This window comes from Triplophysa rosa, linkage group LG16, assembly GCF_024868665.1.
Source record: "Triplophysa rosa linkage group LG16, Trosa_1v2, whole genome shotgun sequence".
Taxonomy (NCBI): domain Eukaryota; kingdom Metazoa; phylum Chordata; class Actinopteri; order Cypriniformes; family Nemacheilidae; genus Triplophysa; species Triplophysa rosa.
The window spans coordinates 14,024,740-14,035,196 of NC_079905.1; positions in this window are offsets into that span (position 1 = coordinate 14,024,740).

Sequence of the window (10,457 nt, forward strand, 5' to 3'; positions counted from 1 at the left end):
TGAATGTGTGCTGCTGTGTGCGTTACCCAAACGTCCTTCAGCTGCTTCTTGTTCGGTGCAAAGAGGGTACAGTTGTTTAAAAATGTTGTTTAATGTACATTTATTGTGTAATGTATTTATATTCATATGCAGTATTTCTGGCATGCACCTTCTCAGTATAACTATAGGTGGCAGCAACGCCCTGTGTTCACCTCACAGAGTGACTATAGGATTTGGATGTTGAGGAAAATCTAAATATTTTCTTACCTTAGAAAACAATATTTCAATATTAAAACAATATTATAAAACAATATTACTTGCCATTAAAACATCATTTTAGGAGTCATTGCAAGACACTTATTAGCATTGGTATATGCAATGTCACAGATTTGTTGTAGCATTATTTAGTATAGAGAGAGTGGAACTAAAACTTGTCAGCATCCAATCATTTGTTTTGAACAGGATGCATCTTCATTCCAGAGAACTCAGCTTGGTGCTGGTGTGCAATTAATAATCACAAGAGACATCTCAGCTTAGTGGACTCTTGGTTGCTTTGAAACTATAAAGAGATGAAATGAATGCCCTCTCTGTTGATTCCTGCTGCCGGCCGTGCCAATTACCCAGTAGGCTTTGCCAAACTGCGGCTGCAATTTCTGTGATAAACTGGACTCCTTTCAAACAACTGTGCCTCTGAGGTGCTATTGTAATAATGAGGCCGTCGTTGTCCACCCTGTGTAGTGATGATCAGAGATCATTTTCTTTTGATTACAATGAAAAATTGCTGGGGAGGGACCAGTCACTGTATTAATACACTGTTTTTCAAGACCTTCTTATGTGAACAAATGAAAATAATCTAAATAGACCTTTTGATCATATACATAGAGTTTAGAATGAATAATAATTAGGATGCACCATTCTTGCGAGAGCGAATGGAAGATTTAAGCTTTAGTATGCTTTATTCACTTATTCACCCACTACTCTGACAAATTTAAATGAAGGACGAGATCTATTATAAATGCACTGGCTGCACTGGAGACATTTAGAATCTTTTACGTGTGATAAAGCGCAAACTGAAATTGAATTCTGCCTACAAATCAATGGCGTTGCCGAAACAAATTGTCTCGCTCAGGGCATACCATGTTTTTATGCACTCAGGAAAATAAATTCTGAACATTTTTATTTCCTTCCTGATGTGCTGCAGTCAGTTTATTGTGTGCTGGCCTGATAAGGTCTCATGGAGTGAAGCGGTATGACTCTAGGCAAATTTGTGGTTTCTGATATGCCTTTTGTGCAAGATGCACAAAGAGTATTGCATTTTATGTTGCAATAATGAACACAGTTTTTTAAAGAATAACCTATTTACTTAAAACGAGCAAATCCAAACTGGCGTTGACCAAACAGTCATGGCCAATTGGGGCTACTGTAAACTGGACAGAGCAAGACCAAACACATGTTTGGGTTATAATTGTGATGGTACATTCATGTTCTGTGTATTACCAGTTGTGTGCATGTTTTGTTGGGGGCAATTTGTGTCCTGTCGTTGCAGTACTGAATAGATTAGGTTGAACGAGTGATTCAAACAAGGCTGGATGAAAGATCACGACTGATTTATTACAAGCCAGCAAACTGCAGTTCCGTCTAAACCTGGCACAGACAGATGGAGAAAAGCGCTGTGAACTCACATCATCTCCCTGCTGCAGCGAAGGTCAGCCTCCTCGCCCAGCACGGCGTCAAATCAAATCAAGTAGTTTCCACTGTTGATGTGTTTATGTTTTCAGAACACATGCTTTAGCAAATAAATGACTGTAAAAATATCCTCTTATCGAATGGTCTGCATTAAATCCTGTATACATCTAATGTTTAATATCCTGCCTGAAATCAATACCCTCATGCCCCTGTGATTGTACCCGATGAATTGGCCTTTGTGGCAATGATGTAATAGTGAGGTAATTGCCAGGCATTAAACTAATAACAATAATTATTCTCTTTCAGCAGCTGCAGGAATTCATTTGGGAAAATGTGAATATTGGATGGGGTGTAGCCCCAGTGAGTTAATCATTGTTATAATCCAATATAACGACTGAACAAAATATTTACCCTTTGGTCAGTGTGCAAAATATCCAGGTTTTTTTTGTTGTGGAATTTACGTTTTGAAAGGAAATTATCATGTAATTTTGAAGGACATTTGTTGAAATCCATAATGCAAAGTAACCATGTTTTTAGGGTGATTGAGTTGCATTACCACATTTTACTTATACTGTAAATATCAGTTAAATTATGGTTAGTGAGACCAAATTAAATTGACTTTGGCTTTAGGCTACTAGTAAAAAACTATGGATATTTTTTAACCCTTTTGTTATTCGTAAGGGTTTATATTAGTGCTGTCAATCGATTAAAAAAATTAATCGGATTAATCACACATTTTCTGTGATTAATCACGATTAATCACACATAACAATAATATTTTAAAATATACTTTTACATTTGAATAATTTCACATTTAATCTTCAAATTAATGTAGAAACAACATATTTCTTTAACAGCGTCATTTTATGAATGAAAGAAAACATTTTGATATTAACTGATGTCTCTATTAAATTGATTATTTTAACATTAATTATAGCCATTCAACAACATAATTGAGAGCCATCATGAAATATACAGAAATTGAAGGAAGTTCTCAAACACTTTACAGTCTTTAATGCTAAATTATAAATTAAATGCAGAAGAATTCTCATTAAAGCTACAAAATCACATTGATTTCTTCTTTTATTTTGTTCTTTGATTAACATTAGTGACAGGAGTCACAGCAGCACGTTTAAGAACGCGGCCCCTTTAAGAGCTGTCTCAGTACGCAGATCTGACCGTCACCGCACTCCCATTTTCACAACTCTTTGCATTCATTTAAGATTTTATTTTACACTTTGAAGTCTTGCTTAAGAAAATGCTAGACAAAACGGGCTTTCTGACATAATCTTGTGTGGTTTTATCCATTCAAGCACGAAAGAGAACTTAACACGGATGCGCTGTCTGACAGAGATTCACCGACGCAGCCTTCAGCCCGTGACTGTTTACACCAGACTGGACCTCGCGTTGCGTTTTGCCGCTTCCCACAGTTTAGAAGCTGTCTATCTTCATTGAACGCGTCAAAGCAACTGTTTAAAATCGCGCTTAAGTGGTTTAAAAGCCTGTACACGAATAAGAGTAAGTAGTAAATATTCACCTGAACTTGACGTGTTTATTTAAAGGGGTGCTGCAACGGTGTGTCATGCATTCTGACTTCTTTACACTGTTAAACGTTGTGTCTTCTCATGCTTAACATGGTCAACTTGTCAAAAAACGAGTTGGGCGTATTACGTAGTATTTCTGTGCTCGATACACTCCCCCAGATCGTACAGGTTTCGGAAAGTTTTTTTCGAACATATAAAACTGTTTCGTAACTATTTTTCTTAGTTCCTTATTGGACAATTCTCCCAGAAAAGCATGCGGCACGCCCTCACGGCAGCGAGGAGAGCAGGAGAAGGAGCATGCCCAGACGTCACTTTCACTTGTGTGCAGGAGAGAGAGAGAGAGAGCATACGTCTGCAAAGTTCAGGTGTTTGTTTGTTCACTGCATTTGGGTGATGAATGTTATATAAATGGTGGATATAACGCTGGATTTGGAGATCGTTTGAAACTGATATATGGAGCCGTCCCAGCGCTAAAAGATGCCTGACATGAACCGCATGCGGTGAGTGAAACTGATGTCTGTGTTTTGTTGGCATTGCTTTCGGAAAAAATCGTAAAGCTGTATATATCTTTTATAAATGTGATCAAACTAAATACTCTTCGAAGATACGAAGTATGCAATACTACTCTATAGGTACTCAAGATTAATATGAGATTGGCAGAAACCGCGTGTGTTAGGGCCGCTTTAATTAGCACCAGGCAGGCACGCTCTCCAAATAAAAACTGTGGGGTGGGCCATAGCTTAACGCTTTTTTGCAAAGTTAAAGCGTTAAATTAGACTTTTATTCAACAGCTTTAAAGTAAAGTGTTTTATAGAATATTTAAGGGTTGTATTACAGATGTTTATGTGAGGTTCAAGTTTAGCATATACTTTTTTAAAAGATGTAAACAATGCTGGTCAAGATCCTGTTTCAGTTTTTTTAATTTATGTATTTCTCTTTTTTCAAGTCTTAAAGATATTTGTTTGGCATTTTAATTTAGTTCTAAAGGTTTTGTTGGTTGTATTTTGTTCTAAGGTTTTTGTAATGTTAAACTAAATCAGGAAGTTCTTCGGAGTTGTTTACATCTTACAAAATGGTTTATAGATTTAATAGAGGAAACTACAAATAATAAATAATAAAATGTGAATATAAAATACAATGCATGACTTTTAAACATTAGGCAGGCAGTGCCAGGGCAGGGGTTTGTTGCTACAGATGAAGGAAAATCTCGCTGTGAATCAATAGACCTGTCATGATCCTGCTCTCGGGTTCAGGTTTTCTAGTCTTGTGTCAGGATCGTACCCACGTGTTTAGTGTGGAGAGAGACATGGTATTGTTTGTTTTGGCGTGCCATGCGCTCTCCGGTCTCGTCTGTGTCCCCGCCCTCTCGTTCCCTCATGATTAACGATGTAATGATTTGATGCCCCGCACCTGTTCCCCTCTTGATTTGGTTCCCTATTTTATGCCCTCATGTTTTCTGTCTTGTGCTGGTTCATTTTGCTTGATTGCTTTGCCTTGCTGTGTACCTCTGGAGAGACTTTATTCATTGATACAAGGAACTTCCTTCTTTAGTCAAGTCAAGTCAGTTGTAGGTTATGTAGGTTAAGTGTTGTCTTTAGTCTAGTTTAGTTAGTCTATGTTCCTGTCTAGTCTACGTGTATTGTTCCCCTGTACTATTGTTTTACCCCCTCGTGGGTTTTTGTTTTGTTTTGTTTATAATTAAAATCTTTTTTTCCACCAACACTGTCTGTATTTGGGTTCTCTGTCCTTGCGTATCATGACAATACCTTAGTCAGAGTAAAGGCTTATTTAATTTGTGGTGAGAATGAAAATAGTCTGTGAGGGATTGAAGTACCGTGTGTTCTGTGGATTGTGCTGTTTTGTTAATGTGTCTTGAGATTCTCATGCTCTATTTTACACAATCAAAATGGTTTTTTATCTTGTAAAGGTCATGTTGTCATGAAGCATGAGACATGAAAGAACCAATGAGACATAATGGGACCTCATTTTTTTGTACTTCTACAGATATGGTGCATTCTTTGCTTGCGTTCAGCTGAGAAAAAGAAGACATACACATCTGGGATAGCATGAGGGTGAGTAGATAACTAGAGATGTTTTGTGAACTTTTCCTTTAGCCAGGGCAAATAGACCTCCCCAAATCCCCTGTAATTCAAAAACTGAATTTGGAAGGAACATTTCACCCCCATCCTTGACGTATAAGCACATTAGAGTAAAATAAAAACATATGTTTGTCATGTCTATTTTCTTTGTCCTACCCTCTTATAACATAGACATCTGTTTATTATACCATTGATGTCTGGACTCTTATGGATCAGTAAAGACAGCCCGACACGAAAGTGAACGGGTCCTGACAGAATCCATCAAGCTTCGCTAAAATGCCTCTGAACAAACAGAGCCATCAGTTCTGGATGACAGGCCTGAGCAGATGACACTGAGGTGGAAGAGTATCGGTAGGCATCTCCTCTCTCTCAGCGACAGCTCTGCTGAAATGTCTCCTTTTGCTAGCATGCAGGTCTAATCGATAAGCTCATGCACTGCAGGGCATTGATTTCCGTTCTGACTAAAAGGAACGGTTAGATGCATTCTTTTACCTGTAACTAAAAAAAGAACCGTGATTCTCCCATAGACGTCAGTGTTCTGCTGATTTGAGTCTCATGATGGTAGAGAAAAACGAGTAGAACTATTATTGATGTCTTGGAAGGTATTATCATGGGTTTTAAACATTTTACACAATTTCAAGCTTTATTCTTAGCTTTTTTATATAATTTAACGTATAATTAATTTTCTCAAGCATCTCGCTGATGCTGAACCTGGCCTATGTGGTCGGCAGGAGGTATCCATGGCAACACTGCATGGATAAAGTTGTCCCTCGGTGTGGGCAATCTATGGTCAATCTTTACAGTATTTATGAAATTAGAATCAGCTTACTGCTGTCTCCATAGTAACCGAAGCCCATGTAGCACCATTACAGCAATCATCCAGGATTTGGCTTGGATTCCGTAAAAAAGAAAATAATAACTAACACCTTTAAAAATGAATTTGCTAAGAATACATTACATTATTTACTAAATTTTGAACTAACAATTAATATTTATATTTAACATTAACCTAGATATACGTTCTGTAAAATACAAATGTTCAGTTTTGGTTCATATCTAGTGCATTAACAAATTTCAATTTATGGGCAATTCCAGGATTGTGGATGTGACATTTTCAGTTAAAACATGAAATATTAATTCTTAGAGTGTATTTACCTATATATTGAAACATTTGTTTATATTTTACTAAACCCCTGACGATAGAGTCCAGACATTAGAAAATGAATACTCTATGCATGAGTTTTCTGTTTGAAAAGTTTGAAAAGTTCATGCGTTATGGATGTGACAAAAAAGGACGCATGTGTTTGAGAGACAACTTACTTTAAAGGATTTCTGTAAATTAAAATGTACAAACCATGAAGCAATAATACCCAACCAATGGAGAAGGGATGGCATTTCATTGAGCATAAAATAGTTACTATTTGGTTTTCATGTGTCTATTTATGAGGAATATGAACCGTTTTGTATGTGACAGTTGTCGTAAGTGAATTATGTTTTAGAAACAAGAAATGCTTTAAAAACTTCATGACTTCATGATTTCACATGACCTATCAGAGGGTTGAAAACCTTTGTTAAACTTGATTTTTTAATCTTAAGGTTAACATTAAATCACCCTCATATAACTTATATAACATTTTATCGTTTCTAAATTGGCAATGTAGTCTTTGATCAGACGGCCATATTCATGACACGTTAAACTGTGGGTGTACAGGGCAATGGTGGGTGGTTTGCTTTGGGTTTACAGGTCCCTATATTGCATTCGTTCTCTGCTGCAGTAATTTTTTAATAGTCTAGATAAACATTCCGTGTAAATTCTGTTGTCTATATGACCCCAATTACTAATATTGTATCTCTGTGACATTGCTATGCATTTCTTTAAAAATCATCTGAAAAGCTCTCCCTATTCTTTTATTCACACGTCTGGAGCACTTGACTCATCAACAAAGTCTCCAGATGTTTTGCCCAGTTCCTGTTGGACCCAGTTCCCCCTTGATTATGTTCATCTGTGAGTGAATTATTTTGCATCTGGCATGTCAGCAACTCTAACTTCATTGCTTAGAGGGGTAGTTGGTTGAAAGGGGTTCTGCAGACTATAAAAAAAGTAAGAAAGAAATAGGTCTTACTTTTACTTACAGTCAATTAGTAAATGTAAGTTCTTTTTTTTTAAGATTTGTTTTTGGCGTTTTTGCCTTTAATTGTACAGCTATTTGTTAGAGAGGACAGGAAGTGAAGTGGGAGAGAGAAGGGGGTGGGTTTGGGAAAGGACCACGAGACTGGAATTGAACCCTGGTCGCCCAATGCACAACCGCGCCACATGTCGGAGCACTGCCCACAAGGCTATCAGCTCTGACGTAAGTTCTTTTTTTTTTTTACCCACAGCGAGTGTCAGTCACTATTCAATTTATTATATGAACTGCAATTAGAGGTTGAATGAATGATGACAAAATATTAGATTTTGGGTGAATATGTCTTTAAGATAGAAGCACGACTCCTTAATTGATTCTTGACACAACGTGACCCAAAGCCAGTAGAGAGATCAAAACGGCTAAACAAATAAAACCCCGGTCTCCCTAGCCTTTTGAAGATGTGAGTTGATAAGACGTCAACTGTGCCTGTATGCTTGTCGCCCAACAGTTTTATTGATGGTTTAATTTTAGTAGGTTTTTATTAGAACCAAAATGTGCTGAAAAGGTCACTTGTTCACCTCCTAGTGACATTTTAACTGTTGAGTCACACTTCGCTGTATGTGTGAGATGCTTGTTCCCGGAAATCAGGGTTATTTGATGTCTCTGTCAGTTTGATCCCTCCAACCGGCATCTCCCTCCGACATTGTTGATTTATCTCCGCTCCCTGTCAAGCTGCACCGTCAGCCTCGAATGACTAAGTTCATCCACCTCTCTGTGAATTTAAACAGACAATAATGTCCTAACAGGGACCCTGGATGCAGAGCCACAGCACGTATCCTCTGAGGTCAATCACATTATGCATGTTAAACTCATGAAGTCATGACTCTGAATTGTACGCACTGGCTCATTCAAATGTTGAGATCATATGAAACTGGATGTATCAGTTTTGACACCATCTAGCATTGGACATTTTTGTTTTGTTTTGTTTTTTTACTCCAGGGAACATTTTATTAAACAAAAATGTGCATTAATATATTTGGTCAAAATTCTCAGGAGAATGTTTTAAATCTGTATTTTTCCTAAAAGTTCCATTTTTAGGACTATACTAGAATATAAATGATCTCAAAGCTGAAAAACATTCATTTGAAATCATAAAGATGCCCAAACATGTCACGTGCACCTGTTCAGCTGCATCATTAGCCAGGTTTCCATTACAGATTTGTGCAAAACTTAAGTGATATTTCTTAAATGTTGATAAAAATATATTGCGGATTGACTGTTTCCATTAAACGATGTTATGCGATTAAAGTGTATTTTGTTTCTTCTCGCGTTAAGTCATTCTGGCCATACTTCTTCTTTGTACGTTTTATGGCAGGTTACAAATCAACTTTAGTGCATAGTGCCACCTACTGTGATGAAAGAGTGAAGAGAAGTGTCTATATTTCCTTATACTATATATTTTCATATAACCTCACTGTTCCTAATAAATCTCCATATTGCACTCACTCGTTTTCCTGCATTTTGGCCATCATATAAGATATTACTTAATGTGAATTCCTTGCATCCTATCTTTCCAAATGTTCTGGCAAAACATACTGCAAATGTTCATGTGACTTTTCTGTATGCCACGTGACTTGTAAATACAACAAAAAAGTGTTTCCGTTGCACTTTCGTTAGTTCAATTAGCTTATTTTGAAGGGTATTGGAAACGCAGCTACTGTCTCACTGATTCAGGTTTTTTTTTCTCAGATGGATCATTCAACTGAAGTGTATTTTCTCTCACTTCACTTGACAAAGTATTGTTGTAGATTTGTTCCTGTAGACCCTCAAAACCTGTCAAAGAGCAACAGATTTTCACCCGAATCGAATTCGTCTTGAGTCAATCTCCATGAGGTGAACCGTTCTACTGCTCACCATGGCAACCTATTTATGCACTGGTCTGTTTCCAGATCATATGGTGTGCGGTTTATGCAGAATCTGTTTGGATGGCCCTTCTAGAAAGTACTGACTAACAGTAGATAATGTGATGTAAATAATATCATGTTGAGTGAGTATATGAGGGATGTCACTAAAATTTGTCAAATGCATTATATCAGGTATCTCACTCAACATGACTCATACAGACACATACAGTACGCCTTGTGATGGGGCTATTCTTGGAAGAGGATTCCAAGAATATGAGTGTTACACTGTGCGTATATCATTTGCCATTCCTTATGCCACGGTCACACTAGACTTTCGTTCCATTGACTTCCATTCATATGCGTGCAAATGCGGAAATGAGAAATTCGGTGAACTCTGACCTGCCAATTCGTTTTACATGATGACTTGTGACCAATAGAAGAATCATGATGTGAACTTTTTGGTTGGAGTAAATGTAGTCGTGGAATAATATTACACAATGCAATGATGTACGATCCAGCTTTAAAATTATGAAAACTAACAAAAATGTCGGAATCCATGATTTGTAAATGGGCAATTCCATGCAAATGTCAACTTTTAGATAGAAAAAATCTAGTTTTTACCAAAGGTTTTCACCATACTGATAGGCCAGTTGTCAATATTTGGTGGTTTAAATATGCGAAGTCTGAAGTTTTTAAAGTATTCAGGTAAGTGAATTCATAGTCTTGTAAGGGAATTGTCACATCCATTTCAGAATGGTCACATCCATACTCCTCATAAATGGGACATGAATATCCCAGCCATCCCTTCTTCATTTTTTGTGTATTATTGCATTTATACAAAAACAAAAAATACAAACAAAAATTGTGCAGAACAATATTCCAATATTCTCTCTCTTTCTCTTTCTCTCTCTATTATATATACAGTATATATATATATATATATACTGTATATATACTGTTGCAAAATCGTTGCAAATTGGAGTCTGTAGGAAGTCAACAAACACACATATACGTATATACAGTATATATACTGTATATATATATATATATATATACACACACACACACATATGTATACAGTATATATATATATATATATATATATATATACTGGCAAAA